Raw genomic sequence first — 21,747 nt, 5'->3', positions numbered from 1 at the left:
AACTGTTGCGATTGAGCAGGAGGTTGAGCAGGAGAGTTTTTATTCCCAAGACAAAGAGGTTTTCTCATACTGGTGGATTTTACTTTGTATGTTCGTTGTTATTCCACTGTACAATATTGTTGGTGTTACTCCTTAAAATGGAGAACATCGACATTTGTGCTGTAACAGAGACCTGGTTCAAGGCAGCAGAAAGCATCCCTACACTACCAGGCTATAACTCATTCCACATCTTTCGGCCCCAGAACTTGGACCGAAGCTCCTAAGGCGGTGGTGTTCCATTTTCATAAAGGATGCACACACCTCCAGATTGGTAGCCCAACATAATGCATCAGAGATACTTCAGGTGCAGCTAACAGTGGGTAAGACAGCAATTCAGGTCGTAGCATTCTATAAGTCCCCAACCATGTCCCAAGACTCACACTCCATGTTCCTAAGCACCCTGGAGAATATTAGGGTCCAACCTAACACTCTCATACTGGGTGACTTCAACTACCCCTCCATTAACTGGGAAAACTACTCATGTACCAATACACTTGCCCAACGTTTCCCAGAATTCATTAATTCCAATGCCCTAGACCACCTTGTTCTTACCCCCACTAGAGGTAGCAACATCCTTGACCTGCTCATTGCTAATATGGGCAATCATTGCTCTATACTAATAGTTAACTCCTCCCTGGTTAGATCCGACCACAAACTAATCACCTTGGAAATCCACATCCCTCCCACCTACTCCACCCCCCCCCCCGCAAAGGTAACCACCATGAAAACCTTCTCCAAAGCTAACTTTGGGCTCCTAAAAACAGAGGTGGCTAACTTCACGGAACCCATGCAATTGGAGAACAGCTGCATGACCACCAGATCATACACTAATGCCCTGTACAAACAGATACACAAATGCATGGATCTCGCAATACCCAATAGAACCAAGACATTCTCCTCCAAAAAAAGGAAGCCATCTGGTAGTCCCCTGCCATAAACAAACTCTACAACAGAAGGAGGAAACTGATGCAGAATAAGGTGAAGTCTCAAGACTGGAAAAACTCCCTTATCAGGCTCAACAAAAAGTTGAGATCCCTCATCACGTCCTCTAAAGCTAGCTATGAAAACAGAATTGCAGCAGAAAATAAAGACAACCACAAGGCCTTCTATAGTTACATAAAGAATCTCCACGGCAATACCCAGATTTGCTCAAAGCTACTGCACAATGGTACCTCCTTTACAGAGCCAACATATATTGCAAATATACTGGCCGACAGATTCACTGCCAACTTTACCCCTTTCTTCCCCCCCAAAGGACCAGTCACAATACCAGCAGATTGCCAGGCACTCAGTATTAGTGCTGCACAGGTTAAACAGCACTGCCCAAGGCCAAGAATACAGCTTCTATGGGACCTGACAATATCCCTGACTGTGTTCTACATGAACTACAGAGTGAACTGGTACCTCACCTGTGTGCCCTGTCAGTCACAGCCTCACCTCACACTTTGTCCCTGCTGAATGTAGCACTGCTACAGTCATCCCTCTCCACAAAGGAAGAGTGACTACAGACCCTGAGAACTGTCACCCCATTAGCCTGACGAGTCTGATATGCAAAGGTATGCAACGTATCATCATGGACCTAATAAACAAGGATACAGGGAATCTCCAAACTCTGGGTCCCACACAGTTTGGTTTTGTGAAGGGTAGATCATGCCTGCTCAACCTGGTTGACTTCTTTGAGTCAGTCACCAGAGATGTGAATGAAGACAAGGTGGTTCATACAGCCTACCTTGAACTAGCCAAGGCCTTTGATACCATTCCCCACTCAGGAATCACAGAAAAACTCACTAAGCTAGGCATCAACCTCTAAATCACTAGGTGGGTTGCAAACTGGCTCATAGATAGAACTTACAGTGTGAAAGTAGCTGACTCCAAGTCAGACTGCGAACCAGTCATGAGTAGAGTCCCACAGGGTTCGGTCCTGGGTCCTCTCCTCTTTGGTATCTACTTCTCTGAAGTCCAGGCCAACACAAAGGGACTCTGGCTGACAAAGTTTGCAGATCATTGCAAGTTTGGAGCCATAATTAACTTCCCAAGTGATGTTGACATCCTACAGAAAGGTCTCACTGAGACTAATGACTGGTGTCAGAACCATGGCCTTAAGCTCAATGCCAAAAAATGTGTTGTCACCCCCTTTGGGAAAAACCCAGTTCCCATGAATTACCACATCAATGGTAGTCCACTGAACACAGAAGGCATTATAAGAGATCTGGGAACACAGGTTGACAGAAACCTTTGTTTTAACCACCACATTACCACTGTGGTCAGAAAGTCCTTCTATGTGTCACATCTCATTACTAAGGGTTGTGCATCCAGGAAAAAAGAGGTAATTGTCTCCCTCTACTCTTCCCTCATTAGGCCAATCATCGAGTACAATGACCCATTTGGCATGTACCTCACTAGACACCTGCAACAACTGGAGAGGCTGCAAAAGTACCTCACAAAGAGGATCCTAGTCCTTCAACACTTGTCCTATATGGACAGACTCAGAAAACTCCAACTATGATCTGCCTCATATCATCTGCTTAGAGGTGATCTCTGCTTGACTTACAAAGTCATGTCTAACCCAGCTCTGAAATACTACATCTAAAGAAATCCCAATCCCTCCACACTACACGTGCCAGAGACCTCAACCTCATTACCACAATCAACAGAACAAGCTGGAGGGACAGGTTCATAACCCAGAGACTGCCTATGCTATGGAATAGACTTCCCATACATGTCAAACAGAGCACCTCACTGGCCCTCTTCAAGAGAAATCTTGATGAGTGGATGGGAAATAGAAAATTTACCCCAGGGATCACTCCAGTGGCTCTACTCAACAGAGGCAGTGGGAACTAAGGTCAGGTGGCACAATGCCAGGGTAATCCTATGGGCTAGGCTTGTAAAGGCTCCAGGGCCATTAGCCCAGTACACACCTATAAAATATAATGCCAGTAAAAACAAGATACATCAGTTCATTGGTTACTGATTTTGGGAGTAATACTAAATTATTTTATGTCCTGATACATCAACATTGGGGGGCACTATTGTTGGATAATAAGTTGGCACAACTGTTGCCAGAGAGGTGTAGGTTCACCTACAGGAGGGGCAAAACCATAGGGAATTATTTGAATCACTTTAAAAGGAACAACTGTGAGAGTGGTAAAAAACAATTATCTATGAAAGGTATGCCCTTGGTAGGATGCTTCCCTTATGGAAATTGGTCTGCTTGCAAATGTAGTTAAAACTAAAGAATTTTCATCTGCAAATAATACTTCATGTGTTTTTGACATTCGTTGTTTTTCTAATTGTGTTTCAGAGTGGGTCATTTATTTGGTGGAATGTTCCTGTAATGTTTTTTATGTGGGACAAATTTCAAGACAGATCAAGTTCCATATATCTGAACATTTGAGTGATGTTAGAAATAAATGAATGCCTAATGCACTATATAAATGTTATTTCACAGTTTAGCTTTATTGTTATTGATCATATTTGTATTATCATAAAATGGGGCAGCAGAATTTGTTGAACAAAAAGGAACGTACTCGGATAGGGCATTATTCCCTCCAGGTTTAAATGATATGAGCTAATTGTTTTATTGAAGAAGGTATATGTATAAAAAGGTATTTTGTGTGTGTGTGTGTGTGTGTGTGTGTGTGTGTGTGTGTGTGTGTGTGTGTGTGTGTGTGTGTGTGTGTGTGTGTGTGTGTGTTTGTAATGGAACCAGCACTAAATGAGCCTTATGCTGAAACCGGTATGCTGTTTTTTTATTTGTTGCAATATTTATTAAAATAAATGATTTGTTCACTGCTATTTGTGCTGGCCATTTTTTGTTTTTGAGTTTCTGGATATTGGCCATGCACAGTTGCCGTACTTGCGTATCTTTGGGTTTTAGATTATTTTAACATAGCCCATGTTAGAAAATGTATTTGCTAAGAGAAAAAGGAAGAAATGCTATTTGTATACTTTTGTTTTATCTTTGTAATAAATCATTGCACTTCTTACAGATTGATTAAAATTTTACAGTACAAGAAATCCATTGCTCATTTCTGCCTTATGTTGTTGTATTTCACATCTTCCGTAGCTCAGTCCATTCTATTTTTTATGCATAAACAAAAAAAAGACAAAGAAAATCTGTGTCAGAGTTCTAACATAAAAGGAAACAATCACTTCCACAAAAGCAAATCATTTCTGACACACAAGACTGCACTGTTCATAAAATACTGTCAACATTAGTCACTGATGAGCAATAAAACAGGTTTCTGCATTCAAGTCTAACAACACAGCAAAATTAATAAAACCTCTGACTTGTAGCATAAGCTGATGTGAATTAAAAGTTATTATTTAATTAATACTACTGTGAAAAAAGTGATTGCTTTTCTGAAGGAAATTAATTACTCGTACAGAACAACTGTTATCATGGTTCATGTGGAATTTAACATTATTTTTCAGAAATGTTAGTCACAAAGAAAGTAGTCACAAAGGTTTGAATTAAAGCACCCATTAAAGCAAGTAATCTCTTCTAAAGTAAAGAATCCTAGGTCTCAGTTGGTCATTGTAGTTTGAAGTTTGAAAATAAATTAAAAATTAAAACCATACATAAATAATATCTATCAGACCCAAGTTTGTGCAAGCAATGCAGTCCTGATAGTCAAGCCTTTTTCTCTGCAAATTCTGATGAAGCCACATCAGTTCTATAACATGCTTCTGTTTTTTTTAGCACTGCAAACTATAACATATTTCTACATTTTCCACATTAGCTAAACTACTCACAACTTCTACAAATCCATAATATAGTGTATAAACCTAACATCTGTCCACAATTGTCAACCTCATACAAGTATATAATCCATCCAGGTCACAATGTTCATTAGAGAAATGCCTACTAATATGAATCCAAACCAAACAATTCTGCTATCTAAGTGCTAGTCTCCTACCATCTTACTAAATCCTGGAGCTGCAACCTACTAGCAATATAGCAAAAACGCTCCAGAATATCATTTAAAACTCAAGTGAAGTCCTCCCTACTCAATTGCCAGCTCTGTAAATCTTGTACAACCACCTTCTACTCTGTCTGTAAATCGGAGCATCTCTCCCCAGGCCTCCATTGAAAATGGGACCTTGTGCCCAATCAGATGTTCTCAATATGTAAAAGCAATAAATAAAATAAAATAATGTCATAGTATATTCATTCATTCCCAGATTATCTGCTTAATCCTACTGCAGGGTCATGGGGGAGACAGATTATGTCCTGGCATTTAGTGGGTACAAGAGCTCATTCTGCACAGGGTGCCAAACCATAATAGGATGTGCACACATACATACTCGCTCTCATGTGGCATTGCACTTATGGGTAGTAAGTGGGTCGCCAATTGACCTATCTTTGTAGTACGGGAGAAAACCAGAACATCCCACAAAATATGATTCAGAGACAGGGAGGATGTGCAGACTCCACACAAAAGCCAATCGATTTAAGAGCTGAAATTAAGAACCAGAGGCTGTGAGGCAGTTGTGTTAGTGCTTGCACTACTGTGCCACCCACCACGAGAGTGTGTTACACTACCACATCGTTGATACCACTGCAGTGGATTAACAAACTCACAATCCTTTATAGGGATTCAGAAGCATGTGAAGTGTTTCCTGCAAGTACAGGTGACACGTATGACCAATGATTCATAATATGGGGCAGGCGGTTGCCTTCAACTCTTTGCCTTACTGCTGGCATCCTCATTAATGCTGCTGTGCTGTAGTACTCAGCATTTAAAGCCAAACTTAATTTAATCTGCACTGCAATGCTCTGTAGAGCTATGGCAATATCATGTGTTTTATGATTACTTGATGTCACCATGGGGTTAAAACACAAGTTCACAGGAGTTTCACTTATTCCCAGGCTATACCCTGAGAGCTTAATAAACATCAAATGCTAACATGCAGGCATGTATCCCAGTGTGGTTCCATTCAGGACATTGAATGTTAATATGTCTTACAGCTGACAAAATCTCAATATTGTTTCTTTATTGTTGCATGACACTCACCTCACATTTGTAATGAAAACATGCGTGCGTGATATTTTTGGACCCACATTTGACAGGAACCAACCTTGCATTTTGTTTGTCTTCCATTCAGCAATAGGTTTCCCTGTTGTTGTCTCAGTTACACAGTGGTATCATTTGTACTGCACCATTGGTAAAGCAATCTCTGTCAATTATGTCATCAGAAAAGGAGGAAACTGGAGTGTTTTTTGCTCATCTTCAGGCCATAAGGGAGTGCAAAACTCTCCTATAAATTTACTAACCTTTTTATTGACTCATTATTGAAACAACTGAAATGAATATTTCTTAGTTACTTTAGGTGTTGGATCAACTGCTGCCCAAGAAAACACACTCACTGAACATGATTTTCCAAGTATAGTTATGGTATATGGTTACCTTGCTGGTAAAGCTACTCTTTGGTCCGATCATCCTGATAGAACTCCCTAAAGTACTTCAGCTGATTAGAAATTAGTTTGCAACAGGTAAGTTAACATAACAAGCAGTGAGGTGGATTTTATATTTGATTAGTCCCTTCTGTAGTGTACTATGGAGAATCCTAAAATACCTTTTATCACTTGCATTAAGGTCACACCAGAAGTGCTCAATGTGCTTGTATTGTGCTATGTGTCCATCATTCTAGCTTGGATCTAATAACCATGGAAATATCACAATATCATCAACATGGCAAATATAGATGGCTCACTGGACATTATATAACCTTTTCAAGGACATGCTTTAACCAGATGATCAGTATACTGCTTACTAGTCAGAAATTTGTGTGCATAAAGATGTTTCCAGGGAGGTATCTGAGCCTTCTAATAAATCAACAATACTTTACCAGATTGTTGACAGGTACATTGAATGTTACTCACTGAACCAACTTTTCCCTCTGTATTTTTGCATAAAATTAAAAAGATTAAGCTGGACATCGGCACAGTCCCTGGAACTGCTACTGGGTTTATCGGTGATCCTGTAACAGTACTCCAAGACTAGTAAAGTTATAGAGATATATATAGCATGCAAAACATTTATTTTTTTTACTTCTGACCTCCCTGATCACATCAACTCTATTTTAAACCTCCTGGTGATGACACATTAGTAGGAGTAACACCCTCACTGGTTCTTCTCAATATCCTGGCTACATTTGACACCACAGGTCATGTTAGTACCCAAAAAGCCAAGTGCTGAAAAGCCAAAAAAAAAAACACACACACAAGTGTGAATCTCTAAAGTTTATCCTCTCCTTAAAATTAATTTCTTTTGGGGGGGGCAAGTCCTCACAAACCAAACACTTATATACACTAAGTATGAGATCACCATACCTCAGAGAAAAGGGAATATTCTGAGACATGGTGTTTCAGACTTAGTATATGTAATTCCATTCTTTTGGCCATTCAGTCTCCATGTTTTCTGGACTTGCTGTAGTGGGCCCCGATATTTCGAAGGGTGACTGTAATGCTATTTTGCTTGATAATATGCTGGTGACATTTGATCTCATGGATCATATTCTCCTGCTTGCATACATTTATTTACATTGTACTCTTTGCTGCACAACCCTTAAGTGAGTAGATTGTCACCTCCTGGGTCATGTTCAAGGAGTTATCGTGCTGATTTATTCTACTTCATATTACATTCTGTGATGTAGTTCTCCACAGAATCCATCTTATTTGCATTGTTTTTCATGGTACGTATATTTCTACTTGGTGAGGTCACTAAGAGAAAGGGTTTGAGGTATCACTACTATGTAGAAGATGATCCTGAAATATTCCTTACCTTTTCCCAAGAACAAATGATGAGGCTTGATTCCCGTGATGGTAATCTGGATGCCATCATTGAGGGAAAAGAAATAAACAAAGTGCAAGAGAATTCTGCTGTGTTTGAGCCGTTGACCATACAGGTGGCACATGTGGCAATGTGGCACACCACAGCTCCTGAACTTTTTCCCAACAACTGCAGGCAGTGAATGTACACTGAACCCTGTACCCAGGGTACGTAAGCTGTGAGATGCTCACATTCATTAGCTGTTGTATTATTAGAGATGGTAAAAATGCACCGGCATTTGTTTCCAGTGTACAAAACTTGGGTGTGGCCTTCTATGATTACCCATTGCACATACACTGATGTTTGCATCCAGAGTGCAAGACATGGGTGTGGTCCTCTTTGATGAGCTATCATTTAGGGATTATGAGACAATTAAATTTAGTGACATAACATCAACAGAGGAATACCTTTTGGAGTTAGCACATTGTTCTATGGAGAGACCTTGCAAAGGCTGTGCATGCTTTTGGGTTTATTGCATTTAAACTACAACATTGTCCCGTGTCTTGCAATTTCTGATGGGGACCTTGACCACTTGTGGGGACCTTGACCACTTGGAGTAGGTGCACAGCTTTCCAGCCAGGCACTTAATAAGCACATGCCATTAAATTTGTATAACCTGTGTGACACAGAGACTGCAATGACTGTTGGTAACTTAGAGCTCAGCATATAATGTTTTATAACTTACAGACCTCAGTCCATATGAAATAGATAGTGCATAAAAAAGCCTCTCAGTTTTGTACCAGTTAGCCCAGCCACTCAGATCCACTGACAATTGACTGCTAATGGCTCCCAAAGTGCAGCTTGAACTGTCTGCATATGAATTTTTAATCTATCTGTGCTTCTGTGGAATTCACTGTCCTGTCATTGTGAAGATAAAGTTAACAGGGGCAGCTATAAAATGTACCTGAATATTTACCTTCACATAAGGCCTACTACATATAGTTCATACCTAATTACAGTCTTATTATTGCTTTATATGTTGACTGTTAATTATTAACTTTTATATATTTCATGTGGTTTATAATTCATAAGAAATACACACAGAACTACCTCCTACTAAGTGATGGTATAAGAAGTTTAAAAATCCCCACAAACACAGATAACACAGCCTCTTATGCAGAGGTGTACATCAACACCCTATATAACCACTTTAGTGGTTGTATAGAATCGGCTGTACCTGACCGGATTAAAAACAGGTCTTGCCAGAAAAAGAAGCCACCCTGGAGGACCACTAGTATAAACAGGCTATACAGCAAAAGAATGCAACTAAGCACAAGAGGGATCAGGCTTAGCAGCAGAAGAAATCCTTCTCTAGCCTAAAAAACAAATTAAAGATCTGGTCAAGTCCTCCAAAGCTAATTATGAAGCATAAATAGCCTCCCTGGCTAAAGATAATCACAAGGCATTCTTTAACTGCATATGTAATATAAAAAGGGGGTACCCAGATACGCCCAGAGCTGGTTGTGGATGGCACCACCCATATTCAACTGGAAGTAATAGCGAACGTGCTAGCTTATCGATTTGGAGCAAACTTCACACCATATCCCCACCGGTCATCCCCCAAAGTATACTTGTGACCACTCCTCTGCCTGTTATCTCAAGAGAGAAGGTCATCTCTGTGTTCTCCAAGGTCAAAAATACAACATCAGTGGGACCTGCCTATATCTCAGCTTGCCTTTTAAAAAACTTAAAACATGACTTAGCAGATCCACTTGAGTTCCTCTTTAACCACAGCCTATGGAATAGATATGTTCTGGCAGAACAGCAACAGTAATCCCTCTGCACAAAGGGGGACCATCAACTGACCCTGGGAATTATATACCCATCAGGTTGACTAGGCTCATCTGCAAGGTTGTGGAAAGAATCATGGATTTCAGATGACAAGGCAAGAAATGTGGAAAATGCATAAATGTAGTTGCAAGTATAGAAAACTCTTGGAACAACCTTATGTTGATCTGGATCAAACACACGAATGGTTAAGGAGCACTGAATTTAAACCAAAAGATGAAAGTGAAAGGTTAATATAGATGGCCCAAGACAGTGGACTATGTACACATTGGTTTACAAAAGCCACTGGACATGTGGGAGAAACAGACAAATGCAGGTTTTGTAAAACAGAACTGGAAACAGTCACACACCTTGTTGCTGGTTGACTATACTAATAGCAGGGCTGTACACTGAAAGGCTTATTAATGTGGCAAGACTGTTGCACTGGGGATTGTGCAAAAACTATAATATTGAAGTAGCTGAAAAACACTGCAAACATAAGCCACAAAGCATCACAGAAAATGATGGTTTATATCACATGGGATCATTCATTACCAGCAGTTCAAAAACTAGATGCAAGAAAACCAGACATAGTAATCCATGAAAAGAAGACAAAAGTAGCATTAATTATTGAAATTGCTATATCCATTGACTACACTGTCTTACATACAGAGAGACACAAAGTCATAAAATACCAGGATTTGCAGGCAGAAATGAGGTCAATGTTAACGAAAGATGCCCAGACAATTCCAGTAGTAAGTAGTAGGATCAATAGGTCTTATAAAAAAGAATTTACAGTCGTACTTAGATATGTTACCAATACATGTAATGCCATACGAATTGCATAAGGAGTCATTACTGGGCACATTGCGGGTGCTGAGAAGAACACTTCTGGCTAACATCAAAGGTTGAAACAATACTAATTTCATGAACTTTAATCGGGTTCTGTTCAGAATTTCGAAGCTCAAAACTTCGAATTTCATATGATCAAAGATCATATGTTCAAAGTTTCAAAACTTCAAAATCCTGAATGGAGATCAGCATACAGCATGGAGAGGGAGATGTTCCTTGTCCTCGCTGTAGTGTGATCTTGGAGTTGGCATATTTAAGTTGCAGGGGGGGGCAGGGGGGCTTGCCCCCCTGCATACACATGTTTTAGTTGGTTGGGTGGTGTTTTGGGGGTCACAATTTCGAGATTCCAAGATCTCGAGATTCTGAACTTGATATTCTGAAACTCGACATTTTGGGATTTTGAAATTTCTTAGTGAACCCCTTTAATCATACTTTGAGTTAGGAATGGAGTCCATTCCTGTCATGGTTATCAAAGTAGGTGACTTCATGTCTAGCGATAGACCAGTCAGCAGTGGTGTACCACAGAGTTCTATGCAGGACACTTTTCTGTTTGGAATTTATTTCTCAGAAGTCTAGGCAAACATGGATGGCCTGTCTCTAATGAAATTCACTGAGAATTGTAAACTGGGAGCAATCATTGATACCACCAGTGATGCTAGTATGCTGCAGGCAAATGAGTAACGTTTCCCTTTGGGAAAGCTAACATCCCTGCTAATTACATTATAGACAGCACTCCCCATGTGTAAACCCAGTGGCATGTGATCTAGTTACTCAGGTTAATAACAATCTAAACTTCGACCACCATGTATCCATAGTGGTAAGGAAAGCCTTCTATGTGGCACATTTCATTAGTGAAGGCATTGCATCTAGATCCAAGGATGCTATAATTCCATTATATTTGACCCTCATTAGACCAATAATTGAGTACAATGCTCCTCCCTTTTGCAAGTATCTCAACAGACACCTGCAACAGCTGGAGTCACCACAGAAATTCCTCACCAAGAAAATACAAGGTACGCAAAACAGATCCTATGCAGAAAGACAGAAAACCCTGTCACTGTCTCCTAGAAGCTGCTAATCTGTGACCTGTGCATGGCTTGCAGAGCAGTCTCTGACCTGGCCCTGATGGATATGTTACACATTCGTAAATCAAACAACATGAGGGTCACTCACTCCAGGGATCTTAACCTATCCTCTGACATGAACAAATCCTGCTGAAGAGATAGATACATAGATACAGCTGCCAGAGACTAGCCCTTCTCTGGAACAAGCTTCCCATTCACATAAAGCAAAGTCTTTCCCTGATCCTCTTCAAATGCAAACTAGATTAGTGGACAGGTGACTGTAAATTCACTCCCAGGATGGTGCTCATGTCCTTCATGGACAAAGGTAGTCATTATTAATTATCATAGACTCATTCCTCAGCGAACTTCGCTCACCCAACTACTGGCATTTAAGGGCAACATAGGATAAATATGGCTAGGCTTGGAAAGGCTTCAAGGCTGTTAGCCTAGTAACCTCCTACGAACTACTGTTTAGAATTAAGCACAGTAACAGGTTCATTGGTTCATAGGCACTTACTCAGCTACTGATCTGCGAGGACCTTAAGAAGCCTGGCCTGACAGTTGGACGGTTGTTTTTTACTGTTTATATGAATAATCCAGAGGATGCAGAACACGGATATATTGCGACATCTACTTGTTTCCCTTTTCCTTAAAGGTCATGAGGTCACGGGTGCTAAGCAAGGGATGAATCAATGGTTTCCCATCTGGACATCCAAGTTAAGCTTAAATAAAGTAAAAGAAGCCCTTTGCTTTATGTGGAGTGGAAGACAGTTCCATAGAAGCAGTATTCTCTGTGATACATGCTTATCCCAACAACATCTTCTATTTCTGTTGCTAAAGAGACTGAGATCCCTTGAGTGGATGTTCATCATACCATTGGACTTACAAATGTGTACTAGGTCTGGCAGGGTAGGATCTGTTGACTTAACTGATTTTACATAAAATCATGGTCCCTTTTAAGATAAGAGTGTGAGTCCCTGGTTGACACAATAAACAGTAGTGTGTTCCTTGAATTTAGCAAATTATAAAATAATAACAGCTTTTAAAGATGTCATTTTCTTCTGCTGGATGAATGTTAGTACATGGGACAAGCTGGAGCTTGTGAAGCAAGTGTTGCTCATTTTAAGATTTAAGAAATAAAGAAACTTTGCTGAATGTATGTACCTGACCAGGCACATGTGACAACTGAACATCTACAAAGGTTCTTCACAATGTGTGTGTGTGTGTGTGTGTGTGTGTGTGTGTGTGTGTGTGTGTGTATGTACATGTATGCATCTGTGTCTATCTTTGTGTGTGTGCATGTGTGTATCTGTCCATATGTGTGTGTATGCACTCTCACTTGTGCCTCTATGTGCATTTGTGTGTGTATGTGTGTGTGTGTGTGTGTGTGTGTGTGTGTGTGTGTGTGTGTGTGTGTGTGTATGTATGTACATGTATGCATCTGTGTCTATCTTTGTGTGTGTGCATGTGTGTATCTGTCCATATGTGTGTGTATGCACTCTCACTTGTGCCTCTATGTGCATTTGTGTGTGTATGTGTGTGTGTGTGTGTGTGTGTGTGTGTGTGTGTGTGTGTGTGTACATGTATGCATCTGTGTGTCTATCTTTGTGTGTGTGCATGTGTGTATCTGTGCATGTGTGTGTGCATGCTCGCTTGTGCATGTGTGTGTGTGTGTGTGTGTGTGTGTGTGTGTGTGTGTGTGTGTGTGTGTGTGTGTCTGTGTCTATGTTTCCCTGTGCATGTCTGTCTGTGTGTGTGTTTCTTTGTATTATTATGATGTGAAAAAAACGTAGTCTATAGATAATTTGTTTCATGATTAATAATGCATTTAAAAACTGGGAAAACTTGAATGAAACACTGCTATTGAAGTTTGTACTGTAACTAGCATGTCCCTTCCTTTTCTTCAAATCACTGCCAGTTCAATCATGTCACTTCAGTCATCTCATGACCCTTATAACTTGTATGAAGGTAAGGCATTAAGATGCCATTATAATCACGTTACATAAAACTCTCTGTAAATAAAGCTACAAAAGGAAAAAGTAACTCATAAATAGTTTGGATAAACAGTCACATGACATACCAGAGATGCTTCTACCACCGGCATATGGTTTGATTTTTAGAGAGCATGCTTTCACATTTTTGTGAATATTTGCTTTTCCATGAAGTTAATTTCTCCTTCCTACATAATTTTAAAACAAGGTCTCAAACGAACACTGTCAAACAGCCATTCATTATGTGGTCTGTTCTTGTTAAGCACAAGCCAGTACACATATTGAATATTTATCCCCACCATCTGTCAGACATCAACCTTCCTATGATTATGAACCAATTTGTTCCCTCATAAATCGAGATATGATTATGGGAAGCTATCATTCAGTCAAACATAGTATTTTAGTGACAGCTTAAAAAGCCAACCAACGTCAGCTAACATGCATGTTTTTTTGTGCAGGAGACTACTGTGTCTTTCAATGTACCACCAAGTACACCACTAAATGGTAACTTTTTACCAAAGCTTGGTAGAGAAAAGTGCACATCTGCAGTCTGTGTGATGCATACTGGATTCCTGTTTTGCTGTGAGACTCAGCATTCTAGCAGACCACACCACCTCCCTCCTCCCAGGATGGGTGTGCCAGTATCAGCTGACCCCTCCCATAATGGGTGTCATACCTCCCAACTGCACCAAATGCCTCCGTATTGCCAGGTTTTGGGCTCAAAATAATAGGGTGCCATGAATTTCCGATTGGCCCCTTTAAATCCCGGTTTCAGTTTACAGACAAGACTATTGGAACCATAAGGGCAAGGGGGAACAAGTGCCCTCTCATTTTTAAGAGACATCAACATCATCATCATCATCTTCTTTCAGCTGTTCCCGTTAGGGGTCGCCACAGTGGATCATCTGTTTCCATTTCTTCCTGTCCTCTGCATCTTGCTCTGTCACACCCAACCACCTGCATGTCCTCTCTCACCACATCCATAAACCTTATCTTAGGCCTTCCTCTTTTCCTGTTACCTGGTAGCTTCATCCTTAGCATCTTTTTCCCAACATACTCAGCATCCCTCCTCAGCACATGTCCAAACCAACGTAATCTTGCCTCTCTGGCTTTGTCTCCAAACCTTCCAACCTGGGCTGACCCTCTAATATACTTATTCCTAATCCTGTCCACCCTCATCACACCCAGTGCAAATCTTAACATCTTTAACTCTGCCACATCCAGCTCTAACTCCTGCCTTTTTGTCAATGCCACTGTCTCCAACCCATATAACATAGCTGGACTCACTGCCCTCTTGTAGACCTTCCCTTTTACTCTTACTGGTACTAGTCTCTCACAAATCACTCCTGACACTCTTCTCCACCCACTTCATCCTGCCTGTACTCTCTTCTTCACCTCTCTTACACACTCTCCATTACTCTGAACTGTTGATCCCAAGTATTTAAACTCATCCGCCTTCACCACCTCTACTCCTTGCATCCTCACCATTCCTCTATCCTCCCTCTCATTGACACACATATATTCTGTCTTAGTCCTGCTGACCTTCATTCCTCTCCTCTCTAGAGCATATCTCCATCTCTCCAAGGTCTCCTCAACCTGTTCTCTACACTCACTACAGATCACAATGTCATCTGCAAACATCATAGTCCATGGGGACTCCTGTCTGATCTCGTCTGTCAACCTGTCCATCACCATTGCAAATAAGAAAGGGCTCAGAGCTGATCCATGATGTAATCCCACCTCCACCTTAAATAAATCTGTCACTCCAACTGCAGACCTCACCGCTGTCACACTACCTTCGTACATATCCTGTACCACTCTTACATACTTCTCTGACACTCCTGACTTCCTCATACAATACCACAACTCCTCTCTAGGCATTCTTTCATATGCTTTCTCTAAGTCTACAAAAACAGAATGCAACTCCTTCTGCTCTTTTCTGTACTTCATCATTAATCATCACCTCCCTTCTTAACCTAGCTTCCACAACTGTTTCCCATAACTTCATGCTGTGACTGATCAATTTAATTCCTCTGTAGTTACTACAGCTCTGCACATCACCCTTATTCTTAAAAATTGGTACCAAAACACTTTTTCTCCATTCCTCAGGCACCCTCTCACTTTCCAAGATTTCATTAAACAATCTAGTTAAAACCTCCACTGCCATTTCATCTAAACACCTCCATGCTTCCAGAGGTATGTCATCTGGACCAACAGCCTTTCCATTCTTCATCCTCTTCATAGCTATCCTTACTTACTCCTTGCAAATCTATTGTACTTCATGTTTCACTATCCCCACATCATCCAACCTTCTCTCCCTCTCATTCTCTTCATTCATCAACTCTTCAAAGTACTCTTTCCATCTGCTCAACACACACTCCTCGCTTGTGAGTATGTTTCCCTCATTATCCTTTATCACCCTTACCTGCTACACATCTTTCCTAGCTCGGTCCCTCTGTCTAGCCAATCGGTACAGGTCCTTTTCTCCCTCCTTAGCGTCCACCCTTTCATACAACTCTTCATATGCCTTATCCTTAGCCTTTGCCACCTCTCTCTTTGTCATGCACCTCATCTCCTTATACTTCTGTCTACTGTATTCATCTCTCTGACAATCCCACTTCTTCTTTGCCAACCTCGTTTTCTGTATACTCTTCTGTACTTCCTCATTCCACTACCAGGTCTCCTTGTCGTCCTTCCTCTGTGCAGATATCATACCAAGCACCTTTCTAGCCATCTCCCTTACTAGCTCTGCTGTAGTTACCCGGCTATTTGGTAACTCTTCCCTGCCAACCAGTGCCTGTCTTAACTCATCCCTGAACTCCACCTCACAATTACCCTTTTTTAATTTCCACCATTTGATCCTTGGTGCTGCCCTCACACTCCTCCTCCTTTTTTTGACCACCAACATCATCCTACAAACCACCATCCTATGCTGTCTAACTACACTTTCCCCGGACACCACTTTACAGTTTCCAATCTCCTTCAGACTGGCCCTTCTACATAAGATATCATCCACCTGTGTGCATCTTCCTCCACTCTTGTATGTCACCTTATGCTCCTCCCTCTTGTTAAAATATGTATTCACCACAGCCATGTCCATCCTTTTCGCAAAATCCACTACCATCTGACCTTCTGCATTCCTTTAACACCATACCTACCCATCACTTCCTCATCCCTTCTATTTCCTTCACCAACATGCCCATTAAAATTTGCTCCAATCTCTGTTCCCTTCACCAACATGCCCATTGAAATCTGCTCCAGTCACCACTCTCTTACCCTAGGGTACAGTCATCACCACTTCATCCAACTCACTCCAAAATTTTTCTTTCTCATCCATCGCACACCCAACTTGTGGAGCATATGCACTAACAACATTCATCATTACACCATCAGTTTCCAGCTTCATAAACATCACTCTATCCGACACTCTTTTCACCTCCAAAACACTCTTAGCATACTGTTCCTTCAGGATAAGTCCTATGCCATTTCTCCTCCCATCCACACCATGATAAAACAATTTGAACCCACCTCCGATACACCTAGCCTTACTGCCCTTCCATCTGGTCTCTTGCACACACAATATACCAACCTTCCTTCTGTCCATCATACTGGCTAGCTCTCTACCTATACCAGTCATACTGCCAACATTCAAAGTTCCGACCCTCACTACCACAGTCCTAGCCTTTCTCCTCTCTTCCTGCCTTCAGACATGCCTTTCACCTGTTCTCCTCCTTCGGCCAACAGTAGCCCAAGTTCCGCCAGCACCCTGTTGGCTAACAGTACTGGTGGCAGTTGTTGTTAACCCGGGCCTTGACTGATCATCTATATAAATATTTACAGGTGTCCGCATGAATTATTTGGCGATGTTTTACACCATCTTTGTAGTAGTTTAACATCTATTTTAAAACCAAGCAGCACAGAAGGCATTGGTTAATGCATGATTTACTGCCTTAAGTTTCAAGTTACCTACTTAGCTGTTTACCAACCACCAGAACCTACATGTATTTAACCACCAAAGCTTCACACCACAGTTGAATTACAACAAAGAATGGCAGTATGTTTGCTTATTACTGAAAAAGGACAGATTTTCATTAAATGCGGTAATTTGCGATGTGTAATGTACATACACACACACACACACACACACATACACAGTGGATATAAAAAGTGTACACACCCCTGTTAAAATGCCAGGTGTTTCTGATATTAAAAAGTGAGACTGCAATAAATCCTTTCCCACCTTTAATGTGACCTATAATCTGTAAAATTCAATTGAAACACAAACAAATCTATTAGGGGAAAAAATATAAAAATAAAAAAATGTACAATAACCTGGTTGCATAAGTGTGCACACCCTTAAACTAATACTTTGGTAAAGCACCTTTTGATTTAATTACGTCATTCAGTCTTCTTGGGTAGGAGTCTATCAGCATGGCACATCTTGACTTGACAATATTTGCCCACTCTTTCTTGCAAAGGGACAAATGAATATGAAGGAACAGCATACCAAGATATGTATTCCTGTTAAAGTGATTTCCCCATTCAAGTAATTTTTAGTTTCCTAGTCTGTGTTTATCATTTCAACTGAAATAACATGGCAACAACAGTAAATATATCAATAATTGGCATATAAAGCACTGCACTTAGCAAGCAAATTATTCCACAAAAAAAAGCTTCTGAGGCAGACTTGATCATAACTAAATGATTCACTATATATCCATATATACACTATATTATATACAATATATTCATATTAATTTGAGACATTGACAGAATAAGATCCTATGAAATATACATTTTCTGAAGTAAAAAAAGTATATAGCTCTAATTATTGTCATATATATTGTGCGAGTCACAACCTTTTCTCCAAAAGTCACCAGTTTTAGCATGGAATTGAGATTAAGAAGAGAGACCTGGATAGAGCTAAAATACAAGCCTAATTTGGGGAGAGTTAGAGGTATGAGTCAGTGCCCAGCATCAGCAGCTACCAGATTTGTTTACAAAACCTACTAATGCACATTGGTATTTATATAACTACAAGAGCAGATGGTTTCCGAATCAGATTTATTTTATCCATTGATCAGAATGACCTGATACCTACATATTGACAACTACAGTGGCTTGTTATATCAATGATTGTTATGACAGATTTTAATTTCCTATTAAAATTAATAGAGTGCATGGTTATTTTATATATGATGTCACAGTTACTGATGTATGTTATTTTAATGAATTTACGTAAGGGTACAGCTAGCATGATGTTAGTGTGTACATGATAGAAGTGAAGTAGGGCACAAAGTAGAATGCAAAGTGTTTTACATGCATATTCCTTCTACTTCCATTAAGACTTTTTCTGTTGCTGTAAATTGGACTTTAACTGGTGTTTCTGTGTCAATATATATTTTCAGAGTTAATGTTAAATTGGGGAACATTTTCACAATGATTTGTTGATCTCCCACAATTCCATTGAAGTGGATGGAGTTACATTATTATACATGCACATTTTATGTTGATTACTGTCCATATTTTTGGCTAACTGTACCTATTTTTCATGGGTCTTTGTTCAGATTTTTGATGTCTCCAGGTTGAGAGGTATGATGGGTGTGCCAATATCAGCTGATCCCTACCCCAGGATAGATATTCCAGTATCAGCAGATCCATCTCCCAAGATGGGTGTGCCAGTATCAGCTGATCCCTCCCCCAGGATGGGTATACCAGTATCAGCTGATCCCTCCACCAGGATGGGTGTGCCAGTAATCAGCTGATCCCTCCCCCCAAGATGGTTGTGCCAGTATCAGCTGATCCCTCCCCCAGGATGGGTATACCAGTATCAGCTGATCCCTCCACCAGGATGGGTGTGCCAGTATCAGCTGATCCCTCCCCCAGGATGAGTATACCAGTATCAGCTGATCCCTCCACCAGGATGGGTGTGCCAGTAATCAGCTGATCCCTCCCCCCAAGATGGGTGTGCCAGTATCAGCTGATCCCTCTCCCAGGATGGGTATACCAGTATCAGCTGATCCCTCCACCAGGATGGGTGTGCCAGTATCAGCTGATCCCTCCCCCAGGATGGGTATACCAGTATCAGCTGATCCCTCCCCCAGGATGGGTGTGCCAGTAATCAGCTGATCCCTCCCCCCAAGATGGGTGTGCCAGTATTAGCTGATCCCTCCCCCAGGATGGGTATACCAGTATCAGCTGATCCCTCCACCAGGATGGGTGTGCCAGTAATCAGCTGATCCCCCCCCCCCAAGATGGGTGTGCTAGTATTAGCTGATCATTCCCATCCTCCCTGGTTGGCTCCAGCAGTGCCCAAGACACTAATAAACCTGCATTATAGTCATGGTTTCATATATGTAAGCCTCAGTTCCTAACTTTGTTTTGTAAAATTACAGACATAACCTTACATTTTATGAAGTCGTGCAATTCTTAAGAAACAGGAACAAAAATTAAACAATAATCAGACAATAATACTTCTTAAAGCCTATGCACACACATGCATGTTTATACACACATAAAACACATACACAGACACACACACACACACACACACACACACACATACACATAAACATGCTCACACAGAAAGACAGAAACACACAGACACACATGCGTACACACACACACACACACACACACACACACACACACACACACACACACACACACACACACACACATATGCATACAGACACATGCACAAACACACACATATGCACATACACATGGATACAGACACACGTACACCCATACACATGCATGCACACACATATACACATATTCACATATACACACACAAACATACACACAAATTCACACACATATGCATGCACACATACGCATACACACACACACATGCACAGAGACACACATACACATGCACACACCAACAGACACACACACACACACACACACACACACACACACACACACACACACACACACACAAAAAAAAACATTCACTAGCAAACAAAATGATTCAATCCAATCTAGTCTTCATATATTTTACATTTTTCTAGTCTTAATTCACTCTGGTGACCCCCTTCATCTCTTTACAATGTTTTATTATAATCATTTGAGTTTTAGTGCAAACTTTATAAGTCTACAATTAGTTTAAAAAGTAATCTTAGACTAATAAACAGCAGATATCCTCATTACCCCAAGGAAACTCTGAAGTCGTTTTAATCAGAAATATATTTTACCAAGGCTTATCACTTAATAACAATATACTCTCATTTATTAAACAAAATAAAAACATTTTTATATCTGCAGTAATGACTAGAAGATGCCAAGTTAAGAAATTTACAAGATCCATTCCTCCCTTTCCACCAATAATTCAGGTAAATTTTTATTGATTTTTCTGTTTCAAAGAATAAACTGATTTTAGTGGAACATTTTTAATTCTGCAGATCAAAGAAGAAAACTGCCTTTAATTGTCTGATATTCCTTGATACAAACATAATATTTCTATTAGCAGTTGTTATAAAAGTCAGCAAAGGGCTGTACCAGATTATCACAAGAGGCTATAAATTTGCATCTTATTCTATTTAGACTGTCAGTGGATACAAAACCGCCTTTTATTTTTGTCTCTGCACAATACTAAATATACTGTCTGGCAAAGCCAGTTCTTTGTAATTTTTTTTCTAAATATTTTTATTGAGTATTATAAATGGATAACAAAAAGTATCATAACAATGTATATAAAAATTGCATTGATACATAAAATGGTAGCCCCTGTTCTTAATCCATGTTTGTCTGTTAATTTGAGAATTTCTTCAGGTCATATAACATTGTGTGCTTTGCTCTTTAGCTAATATACAGTCATTTTGCTATTTTGAATGTAAACCAAGAGTTTGAATGGACAGTAATGAAAAGTTAATATCACCGGATGGTGATGATGATGATGCTGATGAAGAAGACACTGTACAATTTGACACATTAACTTTATACTCATTAAGCGTTCATTTAGGGTGCTTTTTGAACAGGTTTCCAGTAAGAAAGTATCATTGTAATAAGGTTCATATTAGCATAAAAAGGTTTTAATTTAACCTTCATGATGAACATTCATGGTTCCTTCACTCTAATGATGCTTGACAATAATCATCTTTAGCAACTTTAAAGACCACAATCAAGCCATCCCTTAGTCTTTTATATATAATGAAGTACAAATTCAGACACTTCTGATTCGTTACATAGATC

The sequence above is a fragment of the Protopterus annectens genome, chromosome 12.part0, assembly GCF_019279795.1.
Source record: "Protopterus annectens isolate FY-2018-M chromosome 12.part0, PAN1.0, whole genome shotgun sequence".
Taxonomy (NCBI): Eukaryota; Metazoa; Chordata; order Ceratodontiformes; family Protopteridae; genus Protopterus; species Protopterus annectens.
The sequence above is the reverse complement of the archived record's forward strand: the minus strand, read 5'-3'. Positions refer to the sequence as shown.